The following is a 17,365-nucleotide window of genomic DNA, read 5'->3' on the forward strand; positions in this document are numbered from 1 at the left end:
GACCATTTATTAATGGAACAGGTTTTGTATTAGCATGCATTTTCTGGGCAAAAAAGAACTATGAAGTATGAAACTATAATATCTAGCATTGGTGTCTGAATAATCCTCAGTGATTTTACTAGAAAATCAAAAGTTTTACAAGGGTTGGACAGGGTAAAATTAAAAGACAAAATCAAGGGCATTCTGCAAAAACTGTGGACAGATGAAAGGTAAGTTTCAGTTACATTAGGCAAAATCAGAAACAATTAAGAGTTATTGACTGTGCTGCACATGATGTGCCTATGTGACAGTGAAACAGAAGCAGTCTTCACATTTGTTTTCACATTAAAGGAACACATAATGCATGTGGGTTTGAAGATAGGGTTACCACCTGTCCCACTTTGTGAGGGACAGTCCCTCTTTGGGCAGTTGTGTCCTGCAAAAAAATTGTAAAAATGGCAAATGTCCTGAGATTTTAGGGCAAAATTATTTTCTATATTTTATGTAATAGTTGCATAAAACAGTTATTCTGTATCCGAAACACCTAAATGTTATAAGAAACAGAATAAGCAACTAAAATGCTAGAATAATAAGCTTTTATTTAGGCAAAAAAGTGAAGTTCTGTCCTTTGTACTGGCCATGGATATATTTCACCCTGCAAAACCTGACGTTTGTACCAAAAATGTCCCACTTTGGGCATTTGAAAAGATGACAACCCTATTTCAAGACTATATTAACCAACAAAGTGTAACTAACATTAAAACTGAAAATTAGACAAGAAATACAAGTTAAATTACCTCAATCTGAAAAACCTCTCTATGTAGGCCTTTTTCTCCCTCTTGCTGACATAATGATGGGCAATATCAGTACATCAGTTAGGAAGCAGAACTTCCTGTAGACTAATCAGTGAGGGTGAAACATGTTATGGCTTTGGAGGACATTTTTTTGGAAGAGATCTTCCTTAAAATGAAAACTGAGAATGCAAACTTAAATAGCAGAAAGATAGCCAAGGTAATCAACTACTGAGGAAATGCATTTTGAGAACAACAGGTTACTTTGATTTTGTCGGTTTGCTCATGATTTTAAGAAATGATGTGTGTTAGTTAAGAAACATACAATACAGATGTCTGGCCTTGTGGTGCAGAGGGATAAATCCCTTAATAACCCTTAGATGACCCATGTTCATCTAGCTACACGGACACTAGAGAGACCAAATTGGGGGAAGGTGAAAGTGCGTAGCTGATGCTGGCTTGTCCATTCTGGCGGGAGATGCCTATGTTCACTGCAGTAGCAGTATTGAGAGGCAGGTGAGCTCCATGCTGCAAGAAGTGTCTATCACTTGGTCGAGAGGTTGCACAGTTTTGGAAGAGCACATGCACCTCCTGTAGGATGCAGTAGTAGCGCTCGCAAGGTTACTGCAGGGTGGAAGAGGAATGGCACATCCCCTGGCATCAATATGATGCTGTACCAATGTTCTCAATCTCCTCACCAATCCTGGCTTGAGCCAGTGGGACGCTAAGGCAAGTCCAGTAGACCTGGTTGAAGAGGAGAGGAGAGAAGCTGTGGCAGCTGATAGTCAATTAGTGGTATGGAAAGTAAATTTAATACATAAAAAATATGCCATTTTCTTGGAATCTGTTAATAACATTTAGTTGGACTCAATCATCTGTTGTAACTTGGAGTACCACATATGTCACTTTGCCACTATATCTGCACATCCTGAGATGATTAACTGGTTACTTCTCTGGCTAACATTTTTGGTCCTGGCACAATCTGGCAAAGCAAGTATCATGGAAAGGTGAAGGTCCAGGAAGCTGCCGTAACCATTCACCTGGGTACTAATTTTGAAGGTTGTAGAGGTCCTGCCTCTAAGCTTTATTCATAGAACACTGACTGTAGTTAGGCATGGACTAAGAGTGACACTGCCCACCTCCCAGAATGACAATGCCTCCCAAATCTATCCGGAAGCTTCAGCTGGCTGCCATTCTAAACCTCAGTCTGCATTACAAGAATGACCATGCTCACACCAGAATATCCCCCATTCCCTCCACACCAAGAGAAGCAAGTGAGCAATGTCTCATCATTCTTCACTGTTCCCCAGGCCAGTTCCAACAGATGTCTGAGCTTCTACTCAAACTTGAGAGTCACCTGGGTCATAGTCAGAATTTTATTTCTGTATGCCAACAGACCTAGCTGCAGCCACTATATGTGGTGTGGGCATACAGTGGATAGACAGATGTCTGCATACCAGAATAATTTTTAAAATTTCTTTAAATCGCAAAACAGTATACAAACCAGTAAGAGTGTTTCCACTTTGCACTGCCATCAGATAGGATTATTTAAATATACAGGGACATGAGCTACAATAGAAATGTTCCCCTGTGGGTTCATAACTTCCACAGATTGCTGTTATCAAGCTTTTGGCATTTAGCATTCAAAAAGCTTCATTGCCATTATCTCATTTGAGTGTTTCTGAGCACCTACATTTATTTATTTTTTCATTCATTAGTGAACTACATATGATCAGCCACTGTGTAATGCATATGTCTCCTTTTTTTTTTTTTTTTTTTTACTGTAATTAATGATGTTATGTAGTCCTATCTCGCCTTCATTCTTACATATGAGTTCAGAGTCGATCCTCGGCTCCAACTCGTCTGATAACAAAGCTCGAAGTCTCTCAATTGGCTTGTGGCATGGTAAACATCCCATAGTGCACTAGTAAGAATCCCCAGATCTCATTTGCCACATCTACGAGTTCAGAAGTACTTTTTTCTTGGCCGTGGCTAAGTTGGATTTTTTCTACATTATTATTGTTCATAGTGATAATTTTGGCATATAGTATTAGCTTAGTTTATATAGCTTAGTTGTAGTTATTATAGGTAGAAAATAGTAGTGTGTTTTTGCATGTTAGTGGTATCCCTTACCTGTGTGCTAGTTTTTTGATATATTTACTCTCATTAGCGTAGGTCTGTGTTTGAGTTAGGACCTTTTCTAATATTGTATTTTCACTAGAATAGTATTCTTATTGATAGCTGTGTGCAGTGCTTTTACTATTCTTATTAAGTAGTAATTAGCCTGTTGATGAGAGTTTACAATTTTTGGTAGCTTTTCTTCTTGGCTTAGCTTCTTCTTTGTTTACTGCTAGGTCCGTTTAAGTTAGAGGACCTAGTCCTCTATTAACCTTTTTCTGGTGTTGTTTTCTCAGCAGGGCTAGGCCCATTTAAATTAGAGGACCTAGTCCACTCCTTTCTGCTTTCCCTAGTGTTTCTGTTTGAGTAAACATGTCTAAGGATCATAAACCTTCAGGTTTTAAAAAATGTCTTAAATGCTCCCAAAAAATGTTAAGAACTGGCAGACATAGTAATTGTGTTTACTGTCTCGGTGCCATACATCTTCAGGAAACATGTTCTTTCTGTCAATCTTTCAGTTCCTGAGTTTTCCAAGAAAGGAAGAACAAACTGATTCTGAAAGGTCTCTTTAAGCCTTCCTTTGAGGAGGATTAAGCCAGCTCTACATCCTTACACTCCAGATCTCCTCCTTCAAAGAAAGAGAAGGTCAAGTCGGCCAAGAGACATTCTCCCACACCTACTATTTTATCTGGACCTCCTCAAAAAATATCGAAATTGGACAAACCTTCTACCTCTTTGGCTCCACTGCCTTTGGAACCAGTTGAGGTTACTGATATCGACACTCCAGTGTCGACCCCAAGTTTTCCGGAGCAGACCACTGAAAATTTACCTCAGAGCCTGTCTAGAGAGTTATTGCCGGTCTCCCCAACTCTAAGATCTCCTATTTTGCAGAGATCTAGACCACCTACCTTATTGTCCAGATCCTCCAAGAGCCTATCTGAAGAGGATGTAGAGAGAGTAGTGCTCAGACTCTTGAAGTCGTCGGCGTTACCAAACTTGTTGCTGGCTCTAACCCAGTCAGTTCCAGAGCCATCTAAGACCCTACTCCCTGTTGCTGTTCCTCCTCCGAGCTATGTTGGTCCTTCGGAGCCAAAGCTATCAGTGCCACTTGTTGTGGAACCCTCGGTTCCAGCACCTCTTGTGTCTATCTCAGAGCCAAGTTCCACTCCAACACCTTTGGCGCCGTCCTTGGTGTCTAGGAGCCAAAGTTCACCAGTTGGCCCCGACAGGGATGCTTGGACCCGAACCTCTTCAGTTCTGAGCCTACTTCTCAGTGCATCGGGTAGACTGAGCTCAGATCCTACATCCATCTCAGAGCTGATCGCTTTGTAGCCAAGGGCTACTTCCATTTCCTCAGAACTGGAACTGTCCTCGGAGCCAGAGAGATATGCATTCGGGATGATGAGGAGTGTGCTGTCTAGGTCTTCAGCTCTGCACAAGGGTATGGATGCTCTTATCCCTCAAGCTCCGACCTCTGTCTCAGCACCATCTCTGTATTTTGGCAGCAGAGACCCACAGCCTCAAGAGCCCCCATTGGGTGGCCCCCAGTCTTTTGAGGCCTCCCCAGAATACCCTTCTGAGGAGCCCCCTCGGAAGAGAACTTGCAAGAGGAAGCATGTAGACTCCTCTGATAAGTCCATCACCTCGGATACTGACCTTGAGGAGTCAGACGGGTCACCTCTCATGATATATCCTTTGCAGATATCTTAGAGATCCTGAAACAGAGAGGCAGCTGGCCCACTGTCACCCCTTCTGATGAGGAGTCAGTGTACCTGAAGGCTTTTTGGTCTCAACCTTCAGCCTCTTGGGTGTCTCCACCTTTCGATGAGCTCTTGGACCTAGTTATTCGAAAGGTGTGGGAAACTCCTGATGGCATGGAACCAGTCCCCAGAAGGCCCAACAACTTTCTTTCAGTCCCCAAAGAGAAAGATTTTTTGACCAAAGGTTTGCCTGTAGATGCCATGGTGGGGGCAGCAGCCACAAAGAAGGAACTAGTGGAGACTTCTTCATCCACTGAACAAGGAGTCTCGAATGATGGATAGATATGGGAAGCGTATCTTCTCTTCAGTGGCATTTACACTCAGATTGTTGAATTACCTCACCCATTTTACTAAGCTTCCAAGAGATCTCCTATAGGAGCTAGGAGATACTCTCCAAGGTACATTAGCTGAAGGAGTCCCTGAGAAGGTTACTGCTCAGTTGTCCACCTTAAACTCCATTGTTAACTCCTCCATGAGGCTGATATCCTATGCAGCAGATGGAGCGAGTAGGGCAGCGGGTTCAGGAGTTTCCCTTAGGAGACACTCCTGTAAGCATTTATGTAACTTTGCAGAGGTCTTCAGATCTACTTTTACCAATGCCCTCTTTGATGGTTCCTCTTTGTTTGGACCAAAGGTAGAAGATGCACTCACCAGGTGAGAGCAGGAAGGGAAAACTCTCTCTGCCATGGGAGTATGTTTTTCCATCCCTTCTAGACCATACCCTAAGGGTCAAAGAGATGGGAAAATGTGGTTCAAGAAATCCCAGAGATTTTTCCTGGATGCACAGGGTGATTCCTCCTTCAGTGGCAGAGGAGGAGTAACTAATGGTAGACGTCACTCTAGAGGCAGGGGGGCCCGCAAAACCAGGGTGGCTGCTATTCCTTTCGTGGATGTCCCTATCAGCGCTCGTGAAGTGGGGTCCAACTGTGCTTCTCTGTTGCCAGTTGGTGGTCACTTATATTTGTATTCAGAAGCCTGGCACATCACCCAAGACAAGTGGGTACAAAGAATAATTACCAGAGGCTACTCCATACCCTTCTCTTTCCCACCCCATATCACCAAGAAAATCCCAGATGTTCCACCCAATCACAGAGATCAAGCAACAATAGAAGTTCAAAGTTGCTTCAAAAGAGAGTCATCCAAACCATCCCTGCAGGCCATATAGGATTTGGAACTTACTCTGGATTCTTTTTAGTGCCAAAATGAACAGGACCCATTTTGCACCTCAGCAAATTAAATGAATCAGTGAAGAAGTCCAAGTTCCAAATGGTAACACTGCAGTCTATACTCCCTCTGTTAGGGAAAGACAATGGGATGTGCTCCATAGACCTCCAAGATGCGTACTACCACATAAAAATGGATAGAGCATCAAGGAGTCATTTACACTTCCAGCTGGGAGCCAGTCATTACCAATTTTGTGCTTTGCCCTTTGGTCTCATTACAGCCCCCAGAGTGTTCACCAAATGCATGGCGATAGTGACAGCTCACTTGATACGTCTTGGATTCCAAGTGTTTCCATACTTGGATGATTGGATCCTGACCACCACCACCAGGCACCTACTTCTGCAAGCCAGGAATTCAATCATCCAGCAATGCACTCAGCTAGGGATCATGATAAATTGGGAAAAGTCTGCCTTGTCGCCCTCTCAAAATGTGACTTTTATAGGCGCAGAAATAAACACAGTCGCCATGATGGCTCATCTTCCTGCAGACAGAATACAAAATCTAAGACAACAGATATACAGTCTACTTCCTCAACAAAGAGTCAAAGCCAAGACAGTGCTGAAACTTTCAGGGACCATGGCCTCTACTATAACTCTAATTCCGCATTCTACATATGAGAATCCTTCAATGGCTAGTCTTTTCCCAGTGGTCTCTTCAACAACTGCCTCTGTCTCATCCTATTCTGATAACAGAATCTTGCAAAAACAACCTTCGTTGGTGGATTCAGCCCAATCAACTAACGACAGGAACACCTTTCATTCCTCGCCAACACGTTGCTGGCTGTGACCACGGATGCCTCCCAGATAGGCTGGGGGGGCATTATCTAGGCAGGACTGTTCAAGGCACATGGCAAGATCATGAGGCTCACTTGCATATCAATGTCCTAGAGATTGGAGCAGTGCTACTAGTGTTGCAAGCATTTCATGACTTTCTTCCTCTAGGAATGATAGCAATCCAGTCAGACAATATGTCTGTGATATGGTATATAAACAAACAAAGAGGAACCAGATCCTACCCCCTATGTTGAGAGGCTCTTTGTGTTTGGCAGTGGGCAATATCGTCCCAATGCTTTCTAGTTGCAACACATATCCCAGGGACAACCAGTATGATAGCCGACAAGCTCAGCAGGGCAATCTTGATGTCTCATGAGTGGTCTCTGAATCAGAAAGTCACGGAACAGATTTTCCGCAAATGGGGACAGCCTTGCTGCGATCTGTTTGCCATTCTAACCAACGCCAAATGCAGAAACTACTTCTCCCTTATCCTCCCCCCGGGGGAGACAGTGAGAGATGCACTTGTTTACAATTGGCCCACAGAACTTCTTTATGCATTCCCTCCCTTTCCGCTGATATCAAAGGTGATCCAGAACGCAAAGACCTTGGGAAGCAGAATGATTCTTATCACTCCTTACTGGCCTCATCAGATTTGGTTCCCCTTTCTCAGGCCTCACCTTCTAGATGATCCATGGACTCTGGACCCAGTTTCACACCTTCTGACACATGTCAGGCACTTTTCATCCCTGCCTCCACACCCTCAACTTGACAGCATGTCTGCTCCTCTTCCATCCCTAGTCAGGCTTCATGATTTTTTACCTGCAGTTACTCATATCCTCACATCTTCCCACAAGCCTTTAATGAGAAAATTATATTCTAGCAAATGGAAAAGATTTTCTATCTGGGTAAAAGAAAAAAAAAACATAGATCATTACACAGCCTCCATTCCCTTGGTGTTAGAATTCCTAACCAAACTTTTTCATCAGGGATCAGCTGCTGCTACAATCGAAGTTCAATTGGCAGCGATCTCCAATTTTTATTTGGGACAACATGAGCCTAATCTTATGGCTCACAGATTGTGTAAATATTTCCTAAAAGGCACTACCTTGCTAAGGCCTCCTTTTCAGGAGCCTGTATCTCCTTGGGATTTAAATTTCGTTCTGTCCTAACTTACTTCCCTGGCTTTTGAACCCGCACATTCTTGTGAATTGAAGTTCCTTTCATGGGAGACCATTTTTCTAGTAGCTGTTACATCTGCCAGAAGAGTGTCAGAGTTACAAGCACTGTCAGTCAAACCTCCTTACTTGATTTTTCATAGAGACAGAGTTTCCCTTCGTACAAATCCATCCTTCACCCCCAACATTTGCTCTCAGTCTAATTTGAATCAAACTATCGAACTGCCAGTCTTTTTTCCTAATCATTCAAACAGTGAAGAATATAAGTTTTATCAACTTGATGTTCACAGACAGTTAAGGTTCTATCTACATAGAACCAAGGAGCTTAGACAATCAGAACACTTGTTCATATCTTTACCAAGAAAAGTTATGCCAGTCTCTAAGATAACTTTATGAAATTGGATTTCAAACTGTATCTCATTTATTTACTCTTCCAATGGCAAGGAACTCCCGTTTAAAATTAAGGCTCATTCTACCAGATCCATATTCACATCTGCTGCTTTTCAATCCAGAGTCCAAATTGACAGTATTTGTGCAGCGGCAACTTGGGCTACCCCTCATACCTTTATTACTCATTACAAATTGGATTTGGCCTCTAGGGGTACAGCCTCCTTTGGTTCCACAGTTCTTAGGAGTATATTCCTGTGAGCCACCCGAGAAAAAGGTGCTAGGGACACTGTCCCATATGTAAGAATGATGGTGAGATAGGACTACAGAACATAAAGAAGTTATGTACTTACCATAACGTTCCATGTTTGTAGTCCATCTCGCCCTTCATTCTTACAAACCCACCAACCTACCCCCTCCATGTATCCTTGGAGGATCTGAAGACAAGATAGTGTTTATCTTTTGTAGGGTGGAGACCTTTCATCTTTGTTGTTCCTTGTGAAAATATTTTCTATCACTTTTTTAGACAGCAGCAAACAAGATCTGGGGATTCTTACTAGTGCACTATGGGATACCTACCTTGCCACGAGCTGACTGAGAGACTTTGAGCTTTGTAATCGGCTGAGTCAGAGCCAAGGATCGACTCCAAACCCATATGTAATAATGAAGGGTGAAATGGACTACAAACATGGAATGTTATGGTGAGTACATAACTTCTTTTTAACGTTCATCTCGAGATGACTGGAACTAGTGTAAGCTCCATGTAATATGCTGCAAACACATATTTTCAAACAAAACCATGTCACACATTGCTGTGAGAAAAAGACAGTGCCTGTGTTCATCATACTGATCACTGTTACATACATACATACATACATACATACAAATATTTCAAGCACAGGCATTAATGCCTTTCTAGCCTGCCAATATACCAAAACACTTGTTCCCATAATAAGTGTCCAGGCTATTCTTAAAATATCTAAACTAGCACTTGCTTTAATGTAATTTGGTAGTCTGTTCCATACATCAGCTGCTCTCTCAGAAAACCAATTAGTGCACTCCTCATTCCTATAGAATATTCTATATAGGTTGTCTGATGATTCTCTAGTACTTTTTGATAACTCCAAACATTCCCAGAGGTAGTTGTCTCTAAATGCACAATATATATGAATAAGATCTCCTCTTAGATATCTATATGAGACATTGTTCACATTCATATATTTTAGTCTTTCATAACAACTTACATTTTCACATCCATGGATGCCCTTGGTATACTTCCACTGTACTCTTTCCAGTTTAATCATGCTTCTTTTCTTATAAGGTTTCCATATTGCTATTCCATACACAAGTTTGGGTCTAATGTAACTAACAAACAATGACTTTATCACTTCTGATTTCTTAGACTTTTAAATATTTTTATACAACCTATAGTTCTATAACTATTATTAACCAGTTCCTTGATATGATTCGAAAAACTCAAAGCTGGATCTACCCATATATACCCAGGTCCTTAAATGAATCTATGGTTTAAATCACTGTGTGCTGTATTAAATAGTCACCTTTCAATTTATGTCTCCCAAATTTCATATGCTTAGTTTTTGATGTATTTATCAGCATATTCTCCTGTGCCCTAATGGTCAACTTAGTCAAGTTCTTTTGCAGACATGCTTTATCTGTAACACATGTAATCAGTTTACCCAGTTTCAGGTTATCTGCATATAGACTACAGAATACCTCAGATGAAAAAGTTTGGTCTGAAAGATACAATCTAAACAAGTAAGAGTCTAGGACAGAGCCCTGTCAGACACCCTGACTTTAATCAAGAATTTCACCTCTCCAATTGCTGTATGATACTTGCCGTGCCCTTTTTGTAAGCCATGCAGCTATCAATCTGTTCAAGAACGAATCAATACCTAGTTGTTCTAATTTATTGATCTGCGTTTTGTAAATGACCATCAAATGCTGAAGTTAAATCTATATGTTATATCACAGCACAATTTTTCATCATTAGCTGTTATCATATTGTTATATAACATTATATTGCAGGTAGTAATAAATCTATTTTCAACATATGTATTCTGATATATGGTTTGAAGTCCCAACCTATCCAGTTCTGACAACAGCTTATCCAGTATTATCTTCTCCATTATTTTCCACAACATGAAAGTAGACTTAAGGGTCTATATGACTCTGCTGAAGTAACCTTAGCTGTATGGGTTATATCCTTCCAAGGATATAACAGTCAGACAGCTTCCAAAGCTTCAGTGCATTTTCTACATACCCAAGGCATCTGCAAAAGACAGGTTTGGGCACCGAATCCTTCAGAGCTTTCCTGCCATCAAAGAGTATGCTCCTGTGCAAGCTTTCAAGGATTGGCTGTTAGCTTGTGCTGTTCCTTTGAGGGGCAGACAAGGTCCCTTTGCAGAAAAAAACTTCCTCTCTATAGAAATTGTTATTCTAGTGTGCTTTTCTGCTTATGAAAGTTACTTTTAAGCTAGAAGTGTATGTTTTAACTGACTGTCATGAGACTTAACTGTATTTTTAAACAGGAGCACATTTTTCCTTTCAGTTTACAAATTATGTAAAGTAATTGAAAACCATTTATGCAGAGAAACTGTTTTTATTTCCCTTTTTGGGGCTGACAGATTGTTTTAAAGTGCTTTTTACTGTTTTGTGGGAAAAGTTACTTTTAAATACTTTACATTTTTACTGGCTTTTGCTGCTTGTTTTCCTTGGAAAAAAACACCATTTTTGGCTTGACTGGGGAACAAACTACTGGTATCATGGTTGGTCCTTCTTCCACCCACAAAAAGAAAATGTTAAGCAAACAGCCTTTGCCACCACAGTAGGCTAATAAATTGCCTCAGCCACAGGAGGGTTACATTGCTGTGGCCATAGCTTGTTCCTCAAACAACTCATTTTTACCCAGGATCCCTCTGGTATAGCATCTACAGCAATATGGACAGTGGTTTAGCCACATTCTCTGCAGTTGTATAGGTCCCCACAGTGGGCGAGAGAGAGAGAGAGAGAGAGACTCTTGTCAGTCCTGGAAGATGGAACAAGGAAGGCTTCCCTCTTTAGCCAAAACGTTTTGCCCATCACTGGGGAAGCTGCTTCTGCCACTAATAACTCTGATGGCCCTATTTTCCTTGTCAAAAAGAAACAGAAAACTAGACATGCATCTAATGCTCCTCAAATGTCTTTAAAAAGTAGTTTACTTGGTCAGGGTTTAATTCAGGCTGTTGATCTTTCTTATCAGGTAGTTTCTGCTAAAAGAAAGAGGGATACCTCTCTTCCTAAAGGTATTCAAGAATCTGAGTCTGAACAGGAAGTTGAAGGGACAAATACAGGAGCTTCTCCACAGTTTTCTGATTCAGATTCAGGGGAGACCTCAGTTTTTTATTCTTCCTCTGGTGGGGGGGGGGGGTCTCTTTCTCTGAGACTATTTCCAGAATGTGCCACTGTTTTTAGAGGGAGAACACTAAGGTTTCTCAGTCACTCTGAAAATATTATGGACTGTTACAGAAGGAATTTCCAGCACCTTCACCCATTTCTTTAGTACTGTCAGCTTTGGAGAATGTGTGTGTGTTACTGCCTGCAGTTTTCCTGATAGTCATCCTACTGCACCTACAAAGGCAGATAGAATGTTTAAAGTTCCTCAGTCTTTTCAGTTTTTATACAAAGGAGTGAAGACCCAGCAGCTATAGCTTTAGTTAATCCTACTGCTGCTAAACATTTGGATCCAGTGTTGTCTATTTTTGTCCATTTCAAACGTTACCTTTAGCAGATAAAAAAATATGAGATGAAGAAACACTTATTCCTGTATTCTTAGCTGAAGAGGCTATGCTTTCTTGCTATCAGAGTATTGAGAAAAGTCTTTTGACTTGGCAGATTTACAAATAAGTAATGACAATATCTGGAAAACACAATAGTAGGAAGATACATTAAGCTATGCCAGAGAAAACATAGACAGGAGGAGAAACAATTGATAAATCAGGCCTCATCCCATATTCACATTTTGAGTTAGAGTAATTTACTTCACAAACTCTTGGTTCCAAAGCATTTTAATGCTTTTGATGAAAATGGCAGTCATATTTTGTTAGGATACTTAGGAACGGATGTAACAAAAGTTGCAGATTTAGTCTGACTGTGTTGGCCTGGTGTAATGACTATATGAGATTTTGTTGCGATTTCTGAAAACTGAGTGAGATGTCTAGGTTTGATGCTTTGTAATGCCCAGATTGAATGCATTTAGGGAAAGGTTAGGCAAAGAAAGATTTCTGACCACCCTAGAATTGTTCAAGTAGTATTTAGGCCAGGTAGCATGAGCTTCAGTGTGGAGAGGTTATCTGGGTCCCATGACTGTACTAAGCAGTAAACAACCAGCAGTTATACACTGGAAGGGAATCATTGTGGCATAGTGAATGCTAAAACAAAGTTAAAAGTTGTTACTTTTTATGGAATTGATGCAATCTTTGGTGAATGTGAAAGCAGGACTGCAAGACTTTGTTTTTGTTTGAGATTTTTTTTAATATTGTAGAAGTAAACTTGTTCCCATTTTATATTCATGCTTTACTTTAAATGAAGTGCACTGAATATGAAGTTAAATACTTGGTGAGTGTATGTTTCTATGTGTGTGTGTGTGTGTGTGTGTGTGTGTGTGTGTGTGTGTGTGTCTCTCTCTCTCTCTCTATATATATATATATATATATATATATATATATATAGAGCTATAGATATATTTAGATATGTAGGCATCTATATCTAGATATAGATATTTACACACACATGCACCCCCTATATATATACATATATATATATATATATATATATATATATATATATATATATATATATATGTGTGTGTGTGTGTGTGTGTGTATATATATATATATATATATATAATGGTCACTGTTAGAATATCAAATGGTTGTAACATTGATGATCATAACAGAGAACCCAGAAGTTCAAAAATGTATACCATTGAAGTGCCACAACACTGAAACTGAAAACCCTGACTGTAAAAGCATTTACAGGGGGGCAAACCTCCATGCATCCCCCACACCCTCTGGTACTTATCTATACCAACTCCAAGATTACATTGCAGCTGGGAAAGGGAAAACCCCAAACAGCTGGACTGCAGTCTCTCACAGTAACTCACCTGCACAATTCTTTCTTTTCAATGTTGGTGTTGTGGCACTTCAGTGTTGTGCCTTTTTGATCTTCTGGGTTCACTATTATGAATGTAAATATTATGAAATTTCAATATTCTGACAGGGACCCATATATATATATATATATATATATATATATATATATATATATATGTATATATGTGTGTGTGTGTGTGTGTGTGCATAGATACTACATACTGCAGTCTCACACAGTTACTCACTTCATATGTGTTCCCCCAAATTCATATCTCCCAACTTTCTGAGATTTTGCAGAAGGTCCTTACTTATGGCAAATATTTTTGTCATGCACCTCATAACATTTTTAATTTTCTGATAAACTGACGATTACAGTCAGCCATTAATGGCAGACATAATAGTTTCATACTTCTTATTGTTTAGAAAATGCATGCTGATGCAAAACCTGTTGTTCTATTAACTTTTTAAAGTGAAATAAAGTAATGTTTAAATATTGTCTCTGATTGTGGGCTTCTGTTCCCCATTATTTTTGGCTCTGTCCACTATTCTCGAGGAAAGATGTTTAGAGGTATGACTTGTAATTCTGCTATTCCAAAGATCACAATTACAATCCTCATGAGTTTTAACAGGCACCCATATGGGGAAGCAGGAAACAAAAACCTGAGGTTACAGCAGTCACATTTTTTTAAGGCCAGTAGTTCTTATTAGTGGGCATAGATTAGGGATAAGGGAGAAAGTCATGGCTGAGGAAGGAGTTACACGTTGGCAAGCAGGATAAGTAGAATGATTTTGAAACTGTAAGGGAGCATTTTGGAGGTCAGAGACACAAGTTAAACAGAAATGTGATAGGCTTGCAGCATATACTGGATCCTATGCTTGGGTGGATGTTGTGAAAGTTATGACTACATCCATCATCAATCTGTTCGCGTAGCTTTTCAGCTTGGATTTTGGTAACATTTTTGAGGTAGAATTGGGGATATTTAAATACTTTGTGCAATGGCAAACATGGTCACTTATTGGGGGTTATTGAATATTGTTTGAGAGATAAGTGGGGGCTGACATAGTTTGTCCTTAAGCTCTTTGATGATAAGAGTGGAAATATTAGAATTGATGAATGTTTTTTGGGAAGACAGAGGTGGAGTCTGTACCTCTCATTGCCTTCCAGAAATGCCTGGGATGTCCTATGTAGGTGTTTTGTTGTTTTCTGAAATAATTGGTTTTGGTCTGTTAGGTGAATATTCTAGTTATGCACTTCAGTTGTAGATATGCATCATATTTACTTTTTTTGAAACGGTCCTTTTTCCAGTTAGTCTATGCTTTATCTATTTCTTTAATGTGTTGCATTACAGTGTCTGAGAGCCATGGAGTTTTCTTTCTTTGCCATCTATATTTAATGGGAAGGAATAATTTGTATTAAATAGGTATTAGTATTTTATAGAAGGTAGTAAGAACAGACATGTGGTCAGTGTAGTTGTGGGAAGGACCGCCAGTCCAGCTTTTGAAATGTCAGCTGCTTGTATGTCAGAAGAGGTTTTAGAGATTTTTCTGGAGAGAACTATCTTGGGGTTAGCTAGTTTGCTTTTAGTGACCAGGAAGAAAGGATGGGGCAGTGATCACTTAATGTATTTGTGAGACTGTCGAGCTAGAAATGTTTATCATGAATGTTCATTAATAGGACATCAAGAAGAGTGTTATTTCCATTAGTAGAGTTAGTTCTAGTGCCTTCATTGATCAGATGAAAAAGATTAAATGAAGAGGTAAGCCTGCTTAGTGAAGATCGTTATAGGCCTTTCCATTTGAGGTTTAAATCATCTACAATTTTGACTTTATGTTATTTAGTATGATCAAGAATATTTTTAAGAACAGATTCAGGAATAGCAGAGTAATTAAGGTGGAAGAATGTAATTAACTACAGTAAATATTTTGGCATATCCTCCAAGTTATATTGGACTAAAAGCCAGTTGGGGTCTGTTTAAGAAAAAATTCACTTCTAGTAAGTAGTGTTGAGGAGAGACTAACCTTGTTCTTGACTAGTAAATTTGCCCTGCCGAAATTTTGATCAATTGTCTGAGAATAATGTATAATTTGTGGAGAAGTGTATTGGGTGTATGAGAGGAGTCTTTTAACTAAGATTCAATGATGCCAATTAATTTGTGATTGTAGTGAAAGGACCAAAGTTCCAACTGTGACCATTTGTTATTATTGCTCCTGAATTTCAGATACCATAAGGAGAGTTGGATCTAAAGCGACTATTGTAAATACAGCCCTAGGCTGAGTTGAAGATCTCCAGACAGAAGTAAAGTTGCAAGGATCAGTAAGATTGGGTGCATCTTTTTTTTTTTTTTAGAGTAGGATCTGAGATAATAAGAGTAAGCAGCTTCACAGTGGTGAAGTATGTCCTCCTGGTTGGGGAACAGAATAAATGTAGAGGCATGTGCAACCAGATGTGCAAATCATCATAATTTTGCATGTGTGAGAGGAAAGAAGAGGAGATTTGGGGAGGCATCCATTATATGGTGGATAATCAGAAAGAGCTTAAAAAGAGAAGCAAAGAGAGGAAAAAAAATAAACTTTATGGAAGGCATAGATTGTGAAAATGAGATGCCTTGGAAGGGGGTTTGAAAAACGGAAGTGTGGAGAGATATACTGTGAGTGGATTTAAAAGATGTGATAGTGTAAAAAAGGATAGTTGTGTGGAGTGAGATTCTAAGAGTGGGTGGAGAGATTGTAGGATATGATCATGTGCAGAGGACTGAAGTGTAGTGAAGGGGATAGGGGCTGTGGAGAGTATAATGGGAGTAGCTAAGAGAGTGTAAAGGAAATAGCATAGGGTGGGTGACAATGAGGGTAGGGTAGAGGAGTGAAGCAGAGCCAAGTGCAGCAAGATGAAGTGGAGCAGATTTGTTACATGTCAGGATGAAATAAATCTATGAAAGCCAAGAATGAGAAGAACAAACCTGGCACAATATGAAAAGTGAAAATAGATGAAATAAGCAAGAGCATAAAAGTGCAGATAGGTTGAGCTATGAAGAGCCCATGAATAGGAAGAGGTATTGCACAGCAAACAAAAAGCATGAACAAAGTAGGGGCTACTAGGGGGGAGCATAAGTAGGAAATCTTAATAAGATTTACACTTGTGGTTTTTATGTGGCAGGCAGCAGGACAATATATTTATTTTAGTATTACCAGGTTTGTTTATAAAGGACTGTTTTTTCATTTTTACTGAAGTCAAGAGACTTCCTTGTGGTACAGTGTAGTGCTTAATCATAGGGAAGCCTTATTTTCATCTCACTTGTTTCTAAGTGCATGCCAAAGTCAAACTGACCTCTGTTTAGAAAAGAGTCCCTGTATTATTATTTATATTCTAGAATGTCTTCCCTTATTCTCTATAAAATACAGGAACCTCATCGTTTTCTAACTGTCCTTGGTGCCCATTTCTTCTCCCTGACTAACTACTGATGCTTTGACAAACATGAATCTATAACATGAATCTATAGTCACCATCATGGGGCTGATCCAGATAAAAACAGTTCTTTTCACTGTAAGTACTGAATGTATGTATATTTTGCTACAACATACACTGTACTAAGATTTACATGATTTATTGTACAATACCTGGTATTGCCGCCATGCTATAAACCTGCTATAATGGTTTATTTTGTATACCTATTTAGTCTGTTCCAAGGATGAATATGCTCTAGATGGTCAACCGTTCAGTCAACAAATTGAATAAATGAAATAAGCAAATAAGTGAACACCCAAATGAAAATAAATAAATAAAGACAATGAAAATGAGCATATCTTGGTGCATCAAAGTTCACAGGATGATTTCATTCTTCCATCTGTAAAGTGACACCGTTTATTTCAGGACTTTGTACGTAGGATTGTCTTTTCCACTTTCTGTCAATGAAATGGCTGTATTTTACAGTTGCCATTTTCACACATCAGAATATCCATGTTTCTTTCATTTGGATAACTGACTTCTTGTGGTTCTGTTCAAGGCAGAAT

General features: G+C 39.7%; 1 protein-coding gene across 1 annotated transcript in view; it reads left to right on the forward strand.

The window, feature by feature from the left end:
• LOC122805262 (dynein axonemal heavy chain 11-like) overlaps positions 1 to 17,365 on the forward strand; it is a 4,596,980-nt gene that overhangs the window by 1,683,126 nt on the left and 2,896,489 nt on the right. The gene's annotated exons all lie outside the window — the stretch shown is intronic.

Source organism: Protopterus annectens, chromosome 6.part1, assembly GCF_019279795.1.
Source record: "Protopterus annectens isolate FY-2018-M chromosome 6.part1, PAN1.0, whole genome shotgun sequence".
Classification (NCBI taxonomy): domain Eukaryota; kingdom Metazoa; phylum Chordata; order Ceratodontiformes; family Protopteridae; genus Protopterus; species Protopterus annectens.